The sequence below is a fragment of the Dendrobates tinctorius genome, unplaced genomic scaffold (assembly GCF_039654945.1).
Source record: "Dendrobates tinctorius isolate UK_male_01 unplaced genomic scaffold, ASM3965494v1 ptg000434l, whole genome shotgun sequence".
NCBI classification, from domain to species: Eukaryota; Metazoa; Chordata; class Amphibia; order Anura; family Dendrobatidae; genus Dendrobates; species Dendrobates tinctorius.
This window is the reverse complement of record NW_027362097.1, coordinates 1,511,674-1,528,669: the sequence shown is the minus strand read 5'-3', so window position 1 is coordinate 1,528,669 and position 16,996 is coordinate 1,511,674. Positions and strand designations below refer to the sequence as shown.

The window sequence follows — 16,996 nt, the reverse complement described above, 5'->3', positions numbered from 1 at the left end:
AGAAATCCATAATAGTTATCATATTTTGCCATAATTTTGAAACTTACAACTGGATGACAGAATTGGAGTAGAAATTCAATGGTACAATGTGTCCAATATTTTCACTTACAGACATTTATAAGCAGAATTATAGAGTCAGCTCATAAAGCCGCCCCCTCTCTATCCCGTTCATAGGCACCATTATGGCATTTGGGTGTCAGAGACAGTAAACGGCATGAAGTGCCTCTATTGTCAGGCTCAGCCGATCCATGGGTCACACTTATTTCAATAGCGCCATAAAGGACCTACTAATGCTGCCTAGGCCAATGAATCATGGGATGCTTCATAAGAGGCGTAGATGCTCATGACAGAAACGTAGTTTGCGACGGGAAGCAAAGAAGAGGACGTCACCGCTACAAGATGGGAGGCGCCACACCCGAACCAGACCCGGACCGCCCCTGGGTGAGTATAATATAACTCGTTTTCCTTCTCTTTCAGGTTACATCATTACATTACATTTGGTCAGACCTCATCTGGAATACTGTGTCCAGTTCTGGGCGCCACATTTTAAAAAAGACATCAACAAACTGGAGCAAGTTCAGAGAAGAGTGACCAGAATGGTGACCGGTCTGCAAACCCTGTCTTATGAGGAAAGGTTGCAGGATTTGGGAATGTTTAGCTTGCAGAAGAGAAGACTGAGAGGAGACTTAATAGCGGTCTACAAATATCTCAAGGGCTGTCACATTGTAGAAGGATCAACTTTATTCTCATTTGCACAAGGAAAGACTAGAAGCAATGGGATGAAACTGAATGGGAGGAGACACAGATTAGATATTAGAAAAAACTTTTTGACAGTTAGTTAGAGTGATCAATGAGTGGAACAGGCTGCCACGAGAGGTGGTGAGTTCTCCTTCATTAGAAGTCTTCAAACAGAGGCTGGACAGACATCTGTCTGGGATGATTTAGCGAATCCTGCTTTGAGCAGGGGGTTGGACCAGATGGCCCAGGAGGTCCCTTCCAACTCTACGATTCTATGATTCTATGATTCTATCAGGGGCTTATCAACAGCATTACAAATTGCTGTAGAGAAGCCCCTGATGGCGGTGTCGGCAGCTAATAGTCCAAAAATGGGGTGACAGATTCCCTTTAATATTTTCGGTTGCATTTATTTTCATTTTAACTATTGTGGTTCTGTATCTGTCTTGTAAATTTATTATAATTATTCTAACTTGTATTTATTCTAACTTGATCTTTTTATTTTTTTTTCTCTGTGGTCCACATGAGCCGCGCACAGCTGTATTTTATATGGGCCCATTCTGCTCACTGAGTTTCTGATCAGCAATATTATTGCACTTGAGAGGCTGCCAGCAGCTCTGATTTACCATCTTGGACCATGTTTTATGAAAGCATTTGTGTCTCTATTCTTTATACTGATATATCGTACATGAATAGATGTCTGCCAGTTAATGATTTTTATGTATTCCAAAGAAGTAGCTAAGGGCATATTGTCTCGGATTTGCACTCGTGCAGTCAGTGTTCGCTCAAAGACGGCTGACTTACGTGTGGCATTTATGTCTTATAAGTCAATTACATAGGTTTATTTAAAACCAAAGAATACACAAAACACCCAAGATTAATGCCTCATTCAGAAATGCAAATGTTAAAAATGCAAGGTATTTACTGTTTTTTTTATCAAAGAATGGGAAAGCCTTCCAACCACATAAAGGTGTACCCAAATACGGATAGTCTCGATCACTAACATTTCACCATGGACCAAGTGAAAGAAAACCAGGCGCAGCATGCAATTAAAACCTTGTACGGGAAAGATGGGTGGATAAGGGTGCAGAGCCCTGAAGTGGGCCACATCCCCCAATATATAATACATTAATTTAATACTGAATGTGTGCAGGCCCTTTTTTTTGTTGTTGTTGTACATATTGGGGGATGTGACCGCATTCAGGGCTCAGCACTCCTATCCACCCATATAGATTGTGACAGAGAGAGAATGCTCCCTCTTATCACACTGTAAGCTCTCCGCAATGAGATCGCAGAGAGCCGATAAATGCTATGGCAACCCAGAGACTTGAGGATGAACCCTGCATGCCATAGATCAAAGCCTAATAGACGGTGCCTCAGACATGGTCTATTAGACTCACTGTTAAGGTGGATAATGCTCTGTGATGTATATGCAGTACAGAGTACTACCAAAGTGATCAAGGTATTTTTAGTTCAAGTACCCCTGTGTGACTAATAAATATGGTAAAAAAAAATAAAAAAGGTAAAAAAAAAAAAATTATAACTGTTGAAACAAACAATGAAAACTCAACCAGTGCCAGAGCGTGGTCACAGACGCTGCTCACAATGTACTGAAGCAGCGCCCCTATGACTGAAAGCCGGAGGCTGCTGGGAGGACTAAAGTTATTTTCCTCTTGGCAGCTGGGCTTTCAGTGTTGAAGCTGAACAGCTTTAGAACGTTATTAACTTGCAGATAAACCCCATACCTGCAGGTTAATAGTGTTTGGGGACATGACAGTTCCATTTAAAGCAGTTGGTTGCTCAACTTATGCATTATGTGTAATCATGGCAGAAAAAGAAATGCTGGTTACAAATAACATCATGACAGTGCACACGATCCTTATTTTGGTCTACCCTAGTAAACGGTGTGTGAGAAGATGCAGGACAGCAGCCAAGACATCATGGCTCCATCACGAGGGACACATATTTGACATTCTACAGGATGCCAGCTTGGGGGATCACTGCCCCGGCTGAAAGAATACACATTTGCTCCATTGACCATCGCTGAACCATGGACGCATTTGGGGTAGTCGGGATTTGGACCTACCTTTCTCCTGAGCCCCATGGATATGTTTGTGAAAGCTAGGAATATGACCCACCGGTCACCTGGCTTCATGGAGATGTTTGGAGAAGCCAGGTTATAACCCTGCAGTCAACTGGCCTTGTACCTCAATGGACTGTCATTTTCCTAAGCTTGTTGTTACCTCCTCTCTATGCTTACAACAGGTGGATTAGTCAGCCCTGGAAGCTTTGAAGTCATATCTGCTCTTTTCCCAGAGAGTCAGGGGAAGAGTGAGACTTTAATTTGCACTATCTTTGGTATTTTGCTGGAACTGTTCTATGTGTTATTTGCCCATTTTGTGGTTCAATAAAGTATTGCCGCACTGTTTATCCTCACACTGTGATGTCTGAGTAGTGCCATCCCCATGGTAAAAGGAGAGCGGGTGTTCTGTGGAATGATCCCTGGTCCATGCAGCTAAAGCTACCGGACCAGGGCACGAGCTGACCCCGTGTCTTCACATCTTATAGAAGTGTTAATCGTTTATTCTTATGAATTAACAAAATGCAAAGTGAATGGAAAAAAAAAAGAGAAATTTAAAATCAAATCAATATTAGTTATGACCTCCCTGCACCTTCAAAATAGCATCAGTTCCAGATACACTTGTACTTGCGCTCAGTTTTTACAGGAAATTGACAGGGAGCCTGTTCTAAATATCTATGAGAACTAAATACAGTGGATTTAGACTCGTGTTTATCCTTCTGTTGCGTCATGTAATCCCAGATAGACTCAATGATGCGGAGATAAAGACTCTTTGGGAGTCATATCATCACTTCCAGGAATCCTTGTTCTTCTTTTATGTCACAGGTCAGAATGAGCACAGCAATAAGACGCAAGGTAGTTATACTGCATGAGAAAGGTTTTTCCCAGGCAAGGATTTCAAAGCAGACTGGGATTCAAGATGTGCCGTCTGAGCTCTTTTGAAAAAGAAATGGGCAACACTGAGGACTTTGGACGCAGTGGTAGGTAAAGGAAACTTAGTCCAGCAGATGAAAACACATCATGCTTAATTCCATTCAAAACCAGAAGATATCCAGCAGTTCAATCAGCTCATAAATATAAGTAACCAGTGGGACCAAGCTACAAACATCAACTGTCTGGAGAAGTCTGGCCAGAGGTGGTCTAAGAACTGCGGCCAAAAACCAAGCCTTCCACATGGAAAAAAGTGACTCAACTATGCATAAAAAAGTAGGAACTGGGGTGCAAACAATGACAGTAGAAGTGCTGGCCTGATTAATCAAAATTTTAAATATTTTGGCTGTAACAGAAGATAGTTTGATTGCTCTAGGGCCGGTGAGCGGTACTATAATGATGTCTGATGTAAAAAATAAAGCATGGTGGCAGGTCCTACAAGTTTTGGGATTTGGATATGGTTACAATTAATGGTGTTCTCAATGCTGAAAAATACAAGCAGATACTTATCCAACATGTAATACCATCAGGGAGGCGTCTGACTAGCTTCGACCCCAAACATACAGCCAATTTCATTAAGAACAATCTTCAGCGTAAAGAAGAACGAGGAGTCCTGAAAGTGATGATATGACCCCTACAGAGCCCTCATCTCAACATCTTTGTGTCTACCTGGGATTACATGAGGAGAGAGAAGGATCTGCACAAACGACATCCACACATCTGTGGTTAGCTCGCCAGGATGATTGGAACAATATCCCAGTTGAGTTCTTTCAAAAACTGTGTTCAAGTACCTAAAAGAATTGATGCTGTCTTGAAGGCATAGGGGAGCCACACCCAATACTAATTTGATTTTGATTTTTCTTTTGTTCATTCACTTTGCATTTAATTGATTGATGAAAATAAATTATTAACAATTCTATTTTTGAAAGAGTTTGCACTTTGAAGCATTTTTTTCATTCCTTCCTAAAACTTTAGCACAGTATTTTATAGTCCATGTATTTTAATTTCTGGGATGAAAATCCAAATCATGTTTTATTAGTTAAAAGCCAAATACATAAAATGTTAAAACTACAATAATGTTAAAGGAAACAAAAAACACATTTAAAATGCAATTAAAAAAAAGGATTTTCTTGAGTCTTCTTTTACAAAAATTGCACAATATTCTCAGAGGATCGAGCTTATTTAATCATCATTGGAACATATGAAACAGGGAGTCATGCATTATCATGATTTGTCAATATTTGTGCATACAGCCATCCATCTAGTCATTTATCAATTGCGGTGATAATTTAATATCCATACAACCCGAGGGGATGACTATGCGGCTGCGGGATATTAATCAACCCTCCTGTGATTTCTTATTGTTGTTCCTAGCTCTGTACAATATGCCTATGAACATAGAAGAACATCTTTCCGTTCAGCAGTAAGGCACCCTAGGGGGTGTACCGCTCCTAAGTGAAAAGAATTGTGCAATATTGAAAAATATATGACATCTCCGCACTCTTACTACACTGATCTATCATTATTCCTATTACTATAAAGGGTGAATTTGCTACTCGGGAACGGTTGGGGGCATTTAGCCTTACTATTTAGAAAGCAGCTGTCCTTCTTGTAGATTATCGACTATTCCGCTGATCATTGACTGAAACAATACCGCTGTAGGATGCTGAGCATTATGGAAAGAATAGGATGGATCAATGCATTTAGCTGGTGCCAACCCATTCTTCAAGAATTCAATGCAAGGGAAAAAAATAATTGGTACGTTTGTAGGTCTTTGGATAAAGTGGAGAACTAATGGATTATCTAAAAAGTTAATTAGTTATGCAGATTTTGATCTTGCATATAATAAAGAAATCAATGGACTATCGACAAAGCACGTGGCATTGTAAAAAGCAATGGACTATTGACAAAGCACATGGCATTGTAAAAAAAAACATATTGGGCATCAAGGAACTCTTATGGGTTAATGGCAGTCATTTAAAAAGTGTAATTGGTAACGCATAACTGATCCAAGATTGTTGAGACTGAAAATCAAAGTAAAGATGTAAGAGGATCATGGTTGAATGTAAGTGTTTAGCTCATGGATGGAGATGATTGGTGTCACTCACTGATAAGAGATTTCTAGCATCAATGATGATCAAGATTGAGATTGGAATTGTTTGACCTCATTATCAGACCAACAGTATGACAAATCAGACTCTATGGTGCCAATACACCTTTAATAGTTGTGCCCTTGACTAGAGATGGCAGGATCGATTGGCGGAAGTCTGGTCCATCGGCCAGGTCAGTAGCCTCTGGCCTCTGGAAAAGAGACTCGCAAATCTCTTACCTTCCGAGATCCCTGGTGCAGCTTTTGATTAGCTTGGCTGCTGCGATATCATTTGTGCATCACGCCACAATGATACATCAGCCCTGGCTAACTAAAAGTCTCCCATCCAGCGGCCAGAGGCTACTGACCGGCCCAAAAATAACAAAGTCCCTCAAATAGATCCGCATATCTCTACTCTTTCTTGGTTCAGATGAATCTGCATATGTTTCATAGAGCAAAGGGTAGCAAACCATTGCCAAATCTAGGGGTCGCTTATCTCCTCTAAAAACAAAAGGATGAGATGTTGAAACAGAATGCTCCCCATCCTTATTTCCGAAAAGTAGGTGGAGAGGGCACTATTATCAAAGAATTGTGGGAAAATCTCACTGAAATTGTTGGCTCCTATGTGTATGAGAACCTTAATACTAAAGGTTCCATTTCTTGGCCTAAAGGATTGATTTTCACACATACAGGGCAATTCTATGTCAAGAGCTATTGACAAATGGTCACTATACTAATATACTGCAGGATAAAGCAGGCCCCCCTTGATGAAGGGTAAAAGAAGTGAATTTCTATTTTAGTGTAGGGACTCGCAAGACAATGAGAACCATTGATGAAGGTTGTGCGTTTACGTGTTTTGACCAAAATATTAACTAATAACTTGAGTATTTTTTTCATCTTTGCTGGGTGTAACCAGGATCTGTAGTATTAGTGGGGAAATTTGGGTGTCTGTCCTTGTGCAGTGCACTTACATAGTTCTGGGCAGCCCGCCTGATCTAATAGTATGGGCATCAACCAAAGGCTGCAAGCCGACATGGTGCACTACACGTATCCGTGTGACTGGCACCTCATACATGCCTCATCTGTGTGCATATATAATACTAAGTATCTGCCCCTTCATAAATGTAAGGGTGCAGTCAGACAGCCATATAAATCAGACCGAGATCAGATCACAATGTTCGGACTGGCAGGCGGCTCTCCCAACACGAGAATGACAGCTTATATGCAGCTGTCACTCTCCGGTCGGGACAGTGGCCGGATAGCCCAAACGTTGTGATTTGATCTCGGTCTGATTTTGTATGGCTGTCTGACTGCGCCCATAGGTGGGTGATTATAAAGTTTTGTGCACTTATATTGCCTCTATCTCTTTCACCCTGAAATATATTCAGCTTGTGACCAGGTATTGGTAAGAATGGTTGAATTTTTTCTCCGCTTTTTTTTCTTACATTCCTCAAAACTGAACAGTCAAATGTCGGAATAGAAACGTGAACGTAGCCTAAAGCTGGAGTCACACATAGCGACTCACCAGCGATCCCGACAACGATATCAACGTGTCAGGATCGCTGGTGAGTCGCTATGTGATCGCTGGTGAGCTGTCACACAGACAGCTTCACCAGCGATCAGCACAGCGACGCCGAGCGAGCGGCGTCGCTGTGCTTGTTAGTTACCAGCGCGCTGATGCAGGGAGCTGGTAACTAACGTACACATCGGGTATCTAAGGGACGCATGTCCCTTGGATACCTGATGTGTACGTTAGTTACCTGCTGATTGCTGGTCACCCGCCTGTCACACGCAGCGATGCATGCTGGCCAGCGGGAGACCAGCGACAAAAGAAATGTCCAGCGGTTTCCTACAGCGATCCGGCAGGGGGGCCGGTCGCTGATCGCTGTCACAAACAGTGATCTCGCTAGCGAGATCGCTATGTGTGACGGGGCCTTAAGACACAAAAGCTGGTAAAACACAAATGACCCAAAATATATCTTTATTATGGACACACAGGCGTATAGTTATGTAACCGATAGGGTCATGACTGATGTGCCAGTCAACCTTCACCGATCAGAAAATTATGATGCAGCCTTGTAATATGCCATGAATGTCTGTTTTCTTTAACAGCTATGGCGATCAAATCTTTGCCTAAAGCAAACTTGTCAGATGGGTTATCACTTCAGTTTACCAGTCTCAAAACAAAATGATAAGCATTTAACCTTAATACATAACCCATATGAAAGTGGATTTGTAGGGGGAAAAATGTAGAAATGGTCATTAACACTTGACTATTCAGATGACGGTTGCGTTCTTAGATTTATAAATAAATAAAGAAAACTTTTGGAATGTATCCAGAAACCTAAACACGCAGATACTGAACCCCATATGCACAGACTTGTTAGACCCAGATGGCAGGGAATATGTGACTACTGTCCTGGAAAGTCAATCAATGCTTTCTTGCCAAAACCACATTAATATGACACTGAATGTCATGGTCAGCGGGCGTTGGAATACCTCCAACAATGATACTGTATGGAATGTCCTATCAACCAAGCTTACATCGATCAATTTAATAGCTATATGTCCCAATTTGATCCATCTATAATCTATTTACTTATCTCATATCTTTTATACTAATCTATTTATCTAGTACCTATAAAATCTTGGCAATCCGAACGCAAACCGAAATCTAAATTGGATACTCACCAATGTCATAGATGAAATGTATGTATCCCTATTCTTTCACCTGCACTATGGAGTACTACTGTTTTGTCTGCTTACTAGTAGTCAAATTTCGTTCCTGTTCCCTCGGTGGCAGCTTTGGCCTCTGGGCAGCGCAACACCTTTGTTGAGGATGACACTTGAAAGCTGGGACTTTTGGTTCAGCTAAATTAGGGAGTCATGGGGTTAAGTCTTGTCTGGTTCTGAATACTCCATCCTAAGATCCCTGGGTGGGCCTGTCTGCTTTTTAAACTCCTGAACCTCTGACTTTCACTGCCAGTCAATAGGTTCAGCTTATTTGATCTGTAGTCCTAATCCTTGCTGCTGTTGTCTCCTGATTTGTCAAGTTTTCTGACCTTGACTTGTATTTTTAGCACTCACTTGCTTTCTTTTTTTTGTCCCTGACGTGAGCTTTTGGTATCAACCCTGTGTGATGACTTCTTTCTGCTAGCTTGCTCCACCGTTAGCAGTTGACTCCATGTCCCAAGCTCAGGGGTCGCTCCGTAAGTCCAGATACGTGTACAGAGGTTAAATGGAGTGACTTGCGCTAAGCCTGTCCATGGCAGCTTTAACAGCTGCCAGGCATCCAAGATCAGTACAACCGTGAAACTATTTGGAGGGATCTCAATTTGGTTTCACTCTCTAAGCACAGTGCTGCTTTCTTTTACTTCATATCCATCTCATCTATCTCATACCTATCTAATCCATCTATATATCTATCAAATCTGATATATAAACGTATTTAAATGGTCAAGATCATTTAAAAATAGGGATTTTTGTGTACTCACCGTAAAATCCTTTTCTCCGAGCCAATCGGGTGTTATGCTGCTTGCCACTAGGAGGACACTAAGTAAACACAGAAAAAAAGTTAACTCCTCCCCTGCAGTATACACCCTCTCGCTGGCTGGGAATTCCCCAGTTCGATGAAAAAGCAGTAGGAGCATTAAACAAATGACAATAACCATAACTCTGTCAAAACCTAAGAATGCTACAGTGAGCCATTAGGCCAAACAGGGTAGGTGCTGTGTCCCCCAATGATTGGCTCGGAGAAAAGGATTTTACAGTGAGTACACAAAAATCCCTATTTCTCCTACGCCTCATTGGGGGACACAGACATTGGGACGTCCTAAAGCAGTCCCTGGGTGGGGAACATACAACTGCTAATACCCCATGTACCACTGACTCAACACTGTGGTACTGCAGATTGAAGGATGCGCCTGCCAACAGCTGCATCCGCAGAGGCCTGATAATGAATTTGGTAATGTTTGGAAAGGTATGCAGGCTGGACCAAGTCGCAGCCTTGCAGACAGGCCTGAGAATGAATTGGTAATGTTTTGTAAAGGTATGCAGACTGGACCAAGTCGCAGCCTTGCAGACCAGTTCTGCCGATGCCTGGTGCCGAATGGCACAAGAGGCGCCCACTGAGCGAGTAGAATGCGCATTAATCCCTGCTGGGACAGGTGTGCCCCAGATACGGTAGGATTCCTGAATAGCCAAGCAAATCCACCTGGCTAGCGTGGCTTTTGAAGCGGCTAGTCCCTTCCTATGTCCCTCTGGAAGTACGAACAGGGCATATGACTTGCGGAAGGGAGCCATCCGCAAGATGTACCGTTCCAGAGCCCTAACCATATCCAGAGTGTGGAGGGCCTTCTCAATGCGATGGACTGATGACGGACAGAAGGAAGGCAAAACAATTTCCTCATTGAGTTGAGAGGAAGACACGACTGTAGGCAGGAAAGACAGGGATGTTCTGAGAACTGCCTTGTCCTGATGAAAAGTCAGGAACGGAGAACGGCAGGACAGGGCTGCCAATTCCGAGACTCGTCTGATTGACGTAATCTAGAAGGACCACTTTCCAAGAAAGAGCAGTCAGCGGCACGTCCTGCAGAGGTTCGAAGGGAGCCTCCTGTAAGGCTCCGAGCACCAAGTTAAGGTCCATGATTCCAATGGTCTTTTATAGGGAGGCGACACATGGGAAACTCCCTGAAAGAATGTCTTCACCTGAAGTTTGGTGGCAATTTTCCGTTGAAATAGCACTGACAAGGCTGAAATTTGGCCCTTGAGTGAACTAAGTGCGAGGCCTGGTACTCCCTCTGCTCTATTTTTCTTGATGACCCTCGGGAGCAAGGGAAGAGGGGAAGAATGTACGGGAGCCGGAACCGGAGCCACGGCAGAACTAGGGAGTCAGCTCCAATGGCGCATGGATTGCGCAATCGGGGAATGAATCGAGGAACCTTGTTATTTAGTCTTGAGACCATAAGATCCACATCCGGAGTCCCCCAGTGATAGCAAATCTGTTGAAAAAAAAAATTTCCTAATGAAGAGACCACTCTCCTGAGGCAAGGCCTTGGCGACTGAGAAAATCCACGGCCCAATTGTCCACACCTGGGGTGTGGAATGTTGAGATGGGCGAATGGAGGATGTGACTGACTTCGTGCATAGCCATCCTGCTCAGAGTACCCCCCTAAAAGGAAATCTGCTGGACCGCTGTTGGGGAAGACTAGTCAAAATTTATCTTACGACCCAGGCGAGAAAGTGTATTTACTGTGATATCCACGGATTCCTTGCAGGCTGGAAGGGACGGACCCTTGATCAGCAGGTTGTCCAGATACAACAGTAACACCACTCCCCGAGCATGGAGAATGGCCATGATAACCACCATGACCCTGGTTAGACCCTGGGGGGCGTTGGCGAGTCCGAAAGACAACGCAACAAACTAGAAGTGTTCCTGTCGAATTGCAAAACGCAGGAACTGCTGGTGAGATGGGCAAGTCGGGATGTGACGGTAAGCATCTTTGATACCGATGGATGATAGGGACTTTCCCCTTTTACATGTAGGCGCCAACCGATCGGAAGAATCCCATTCGGAATCGCCGTACCCTGACAAACTGATTTAACAGCTTGAAGTCCAGTATGGGCCACATGCTTCCTTACTTCTTTAGGACCACAAAGAAAGGTTTGAATAAAAAACTGTTGAACCATTCGTCTTGAGGGACCGGAAGGATGACTCCTGTTGTGAATTCGCTTTCTGGCCTACCTCTGGTTACTAGTGAAGGTAGTGGAGCTGGTTATATTGACAGAGGGGTCGCGAGTTCTCTTTCTGGGCTCCATCTGGTGGTTACTGGCGGTAATGGAGCTGATCTGATTAACAGAGGCTTGCCACCTGATAATGAGGAGGACGATTGGAGATCTGGAGTTTCTGACTGGATTTAAGACAGCCGACTCCCTCTATCCCTGTTGGTGATTTTTTCCTGCCTCCTGAGGTCTTAGTTTACAGCTCAGTCCCTGCATGCTCAGGTAAGTGTTCTTTTGCTATTCTTCACATTTGATCTGGTTTTGTCTATTTCTTTTTTGTGTGGTCAGCCAGCCCCGGCTGGGGCTGTGCTGAATCTCCATCCATATGTTACTGCTTGTGCCAGTTTGTTTTTGTCTCTTATTAGATTGGCCTCTTTTTGCTCTGCTTTCAGAATATACCAGAGTGCTGATATAGTGGCGAAGTCGCGCGACTTCAGTATTTTTCTATCAGACATGTTGGACATTTTTTGCAGGGTTCTTTGCATGATTGCAGACAGTGTCTTTCCTTTCCTGTCCTGTCTAGTTAGTGTGGGCCCCATCGTTTGCTTAGTCTATTTTCCTACCTGCGTTTGTGTTTTCACCTTGTCTCACTGACAATATATGTTTGGGGGCTATCTATTCCTTTGGGGTCTGCTCTGGGGCAGTTTAGATTTCCCCTTTCTTGCTTTAGGCTTATTTAGCTCTCCGGCTGTGTCAAGGCGTATAGGATCATCGTAGGTACGCTCCACGACTACTGCTAGTTGTGTGGATAGGATCAGGGGTCTGCAATCCGCTTAGTTACCAACCTCTCTGGTTTTCTGTGGCTTAGCTTGGTCTTGCTCTCCTCCTCGGTGACCCAATCATAACAGACTCAGTCCCTTTGTGGTGCATGAACGGCCCGAAGTAAGGCTGTGACTGAATGACAGCAGACGGCTGCCTACTCTGTCGTTGTCTGCCGGATACCACAACAAGACATTTAGTAGAGGGTCTTTGGGATCTGCTCCCCTAGATCCAGATGCTCATGGTCTGGGTTTCTAAGAGCGGTCAGGTCTGTGAGAAACCTGGGAACCCATGTCTCCACGAGGAGACCGACTTGATCCAGAAGAGAAGGTTGTGGAGGACCAGCTGGAGCTGTTACGAAAAAAGTCGAAAAACAAGTCGGCTGAAGATTCCGAAAAACATCCGGACAGCCCCTTGTTGGGGAAGAAACCTACTCTTCCCCCCAGAAGTGTCAGAAAAGAGCTGGTCTAGTTTTTCTCTATTTCTCTAAACAGGCGACCAGTTTGATAGGGCAGAGGAGTCTGATCTCGTGGAGGTGGAATCTGCCAGCCCGTCGCGTAGCCATAGGGCTCCTCTGATGGAGACTGCATTAGCGGTTGCCTTAGCAGCGCAATTAGCGACATCTAAAGAGGCGGATACTACGAAATCCCCTGCGTGAATTATCGGCTTGGCGACACTGGTTGTCTCCGGAGGAGGAATGCTACCTTGCAAGGCAGTAAAAAAAACTTCTGCCCAAGTGGTCATTGCCTTAGCCCCTCAAGTCGCCGCGAAAGGGAAATGAGCCGCTCCTGAAGCTCCAAAAACTGAACAGGCGAGGTAGCCAATTTGACGATCAAGGGGGTTTCTGACTGAAGAGCACTCAGAGACAGATCGAAGCATTTTAGGAGCAAGACACAATACAGGAGGATCCACCGAGGGGGACTGTAACCAATCCTTCATTAGATCTGGAGCAAAGGGATACTTAGCCTCGATAGGCTTTTGCCCTGTGAACCGTTTATGTTGACGGTTCCTTCATTTCTGGACAATGTCCGTAAACTCCGGATGGCTGGAAAATACCCTGCGTCCACGTTTAGTCTTCTTAAAGGAGATGACGTGTTCCGGAGTGGGAATATTCTCCTTGTCCAACGTCACAAATTTGTTGACTGACTCTGTGGACATTTGGATTCTGAGGGGCCGACGTGTCAGACTTGAATTCAGAGTCATGTTCTCTGCGAACATTAGGAGAGGGAGAGCGAGAGGCAGAACTTGCTGATGCTGAAGCACGAGCGTGACTAGGGGATGCGTCATGGGTCCGCTTTCTAAAGACCGAGGATCCCTTGAATGAGCACGGCCCCTGCTGGTGGACGGTTCCCGGCCGTCCCCAAAGCTCTCCTCGGGCGGTAAAGACGCGTTCTGACTTACAGAGGATTCCCGGAGGAAGTCTATGGCCTTGGTCAGTGACTCCACAGACTGTGACAAGGACGCAGCCCACTCAAGTGAACTAAACGCAGGGAACACCTTGCAGAGGCTGCGAATGGTGTTTTAGCGCAAGCTGGATCGCAATCCGTGCATAGCGGATTAGTCTGGGCACTGGACAAAGCAGACTTGAGGTATAAGCGGTAAAGAACGCAGTGTGCTTCTAAGTAGCCCCCAATATAGTTCCCCTGAAGGGTTACAAGCAGAGCGAGGGGTGGAGCTGAAGGAGATGTGCAGAGAAGGGGTTAAGCTTTGCTCTGAGGCAGATGCAGCTTACCCACGGTCCTGATGCTGTATCCCTGGGAGGAATATCGGTGGCCCTGTAGTGTCACCAGGTGTTGTCCATCCGTGCGCGCACCTCCCACAGCCGTCACAGAGCCTGAGGGGTAGAGAAGGGGTTAAGGACATGGCCCCCGAGACTAGCAGGGTGCCTCTTGTGCAGAGTGAAAGACTCCAAAAGATGTGGGCGGCGGCGCTAACGGTTGGCGGTGCTATGTAAATTGTGGCCTAGTAGGCCGAAAAAACGGGGACTAAATTTTTGGGCCTACCCACGGCGAGCGTCGGGTGAAGGGGGGAGCAGGGGGCCTGCGAAGGGGCACCGGTATACCGCCGCTGAGACTCGGTCAGCGCTTCTCCCAGGGACCAGGACCTGACCCCATACCTCCAATCCGGTGCTCATGCCATCTGCGCTGACCAGGAGCCTGCAGGTTTCATCCCATCTCAGATCCTGAGGTAAAAAAGCTCCCGGGCGATGTAGCAGAGCCGGTGGAGTTGTTACAGGGGTTTTGCTCAATCGATCCACCCTATGGGCAGGGGGACGGAGAGCTATGGAGCTGATTCAGGGCATCCGAAAGCGCTGCTCAAGTCTCCGTGCGTTCCTGCGCTCGCCCTCGTATCCGTGTGGGGTACGGTGACTGTAAAGGAACCATCGCCAGAAGAATAAGCCCCAATCGTTGCAGGAAAGTGTATGGGGAGGTATACTCCGCGTGCTTGCCTGTTGTTGGTTCGGGGGAGAGCGGGCCGTAGAAAGGAACCGTCGCCCCCTTCACTCCGTTAATTAAAAAATAAAAATTTACTGAAAATTCAAAAATAAAATGAAAATGGTGGGGTCTGAAGCCAGACCCAAGTGCCTCCTACAGACACTAAGCAAGAACTGGGGAATTCCCAGCCAGCGAGAGGGTGTATACTGCAGGGGAGGAGTTAACTTTTTTCTATGTTTACTTAGTGTCCTCCTAGTTGCAAGCAGCATAACACCCAATGTCTGTGTCCCCAAATGAGGCGTAGGAGAAAAAACTTTGCATTAAATCAGTAGTACAGGTAAATATAAGAAACTTGTCATATGGATACGACGATAGAGTGGCGTCAGACGATCACAGTGTCTGGTGACAGGTACACCTGCAGTAGTTAGAACTGCTTCACCGTCCTTTTTGGCTTTTTTTTGCTCTGCTGCTGCAAGGGTTAAACTGCTTAGCTGGACTCCTGGAGTTCTCTTTCTTGGGTTGTATTAGCTGTTCTGAGTTTGCTACTCCCTACAGGTATAAGAACCGTCCTCTTTGCTTCTGACCTTGCCAGTGATAGTTGCCACTACCTGGTTTGTAGTTGAAGGAGAGAGTTCAGTGTTTGGAGTAGGCGGTTAGCGATCGCTGCATGGAAATGGTTTGCATGTTTATCCTTATCCTCTCCCATTTAGTTTCTTCCTTCCTATTCCTCCACTGTTTCCAACTCTGCTGTTTTGGGAGTGTATTTGTACGATTGTAATTTTCTTTTGTCAAAGTCGGTTTAGTATGCCTTTGCACTTTGGCATCACACCTATCTGAGTGGGGGAGGGAACAGATAAGGGTAAGAAGGGAGCATAGCTAGGTACGAGACCCCGGCATCTCCACCATCCGTGGTAATCTGGCGATACCAGGACAGCCTAGGGTGTCCCTAGTTTAAAGGATAGGGTAGGTGCCCAGAGTCCCTTGTTACTAAGTGACAAAACTTTGTACTATATCTTATTAAATAAATATGCTTATTTTGCTACTTAGAAGCCATTTCTAAGCTAAATCAAGAGTGGACCATATCTTAGATAGAAATGGGAAGGCCCTCAGAAATCCTCAGGACATAGTCCAGGCCTTTGCAGAATATTATACCGGCTTGTATAATTTAAAAGATGACCCTTTTACCCCCCAACCGGATCACCAATCTATCTATAAATATCTAGACTCTATAAAATTACCCCGTATCACATCTGAGCAGCTAAACTACCTTAATTCTCCCTTCACTGATTTAGAAATTAACTCGACGATTAAACAAACTAAATCTCATAAGGCCCCAGGTCCAGACGGGTTGACGAATGATTATTATAAATCCTTTCATCTGCTGTTGACTCCATATTTGCAGAGATTATTCTCGGTGTGGAGAGACTCGGGTACTGTTACGGCTCCTGGTTTGGAGGCTACCATATCTACCATACCCAAGCCTGGGAAACCCCTCACACGCCCTAGTGACTTTAGACCCATTGCTCTGCTCAATTCGGATGTCAAAATATTCACTAAAATTATAGCGTCCAGACTAAAGCTTATCATTCCAACTATAATTTCGCCGGACCAAGTGGGTTTTGTGGCTGGACGTGAGACGAAAGATGGGGTGCGGCGCATGCTGAATCTGATTAAAATAGCCGAGCTGTCTGTCCTGCCCAGTGCATTCCTGTCACTTGATGCTGAGAAGGCTTTTGACAGGGTGCACTGGGGGTACCTTCGGGCAGTATTGGAGAAGTTTGGACTGTCAGGCCCCATATTCTCAGCAATCTGTGCTATGTACACGACTCCTTGTGCCAGGGTCTGGACGTCCGGTTTTTTATCTGGTTCGTTTCAGATCACGAATGGCACTCGTCAAGGTTGCCCACTCTCTCCTATTATCTTTGCACTGTGCATGGAGCCGCTTGCTGAGCGCATAAGAACTTCTATTAATATCACCGGAATCAGGGTTGGACAGATGGAGCACAGAATTGGCCTATATGCTGATGATGTTGTCCTGTCCTGTGTCAACTTGGAGACATCCTTGACAGCTATTATCTTGGAACTTGGGGAATTCAGTAATGTGTCATATTACAGGTTGAATCCCACGAAGTCCTTGTTGTTTCCGGTGGCGGTTCCATGCGCGGCCAAGTCAAAAATGGAAGCAGA

The 16,996-nt window shown here is 45.0% G+C and overlaps 1 protein-coding gene across 7 annotated transcripts in view; it reads right to left on the bottom strand.

The window, feature by feature from the left end:
- The window catches only part of CAMKMT (calmodulin-lysine N-methyltransferase), a 516,624-nt gene that overhangs the window by 334,095 nt on the left and 165,533 nt on the right, over window positions 1-16,996 (bottom strand). The window lies entirely within an intron of this gene.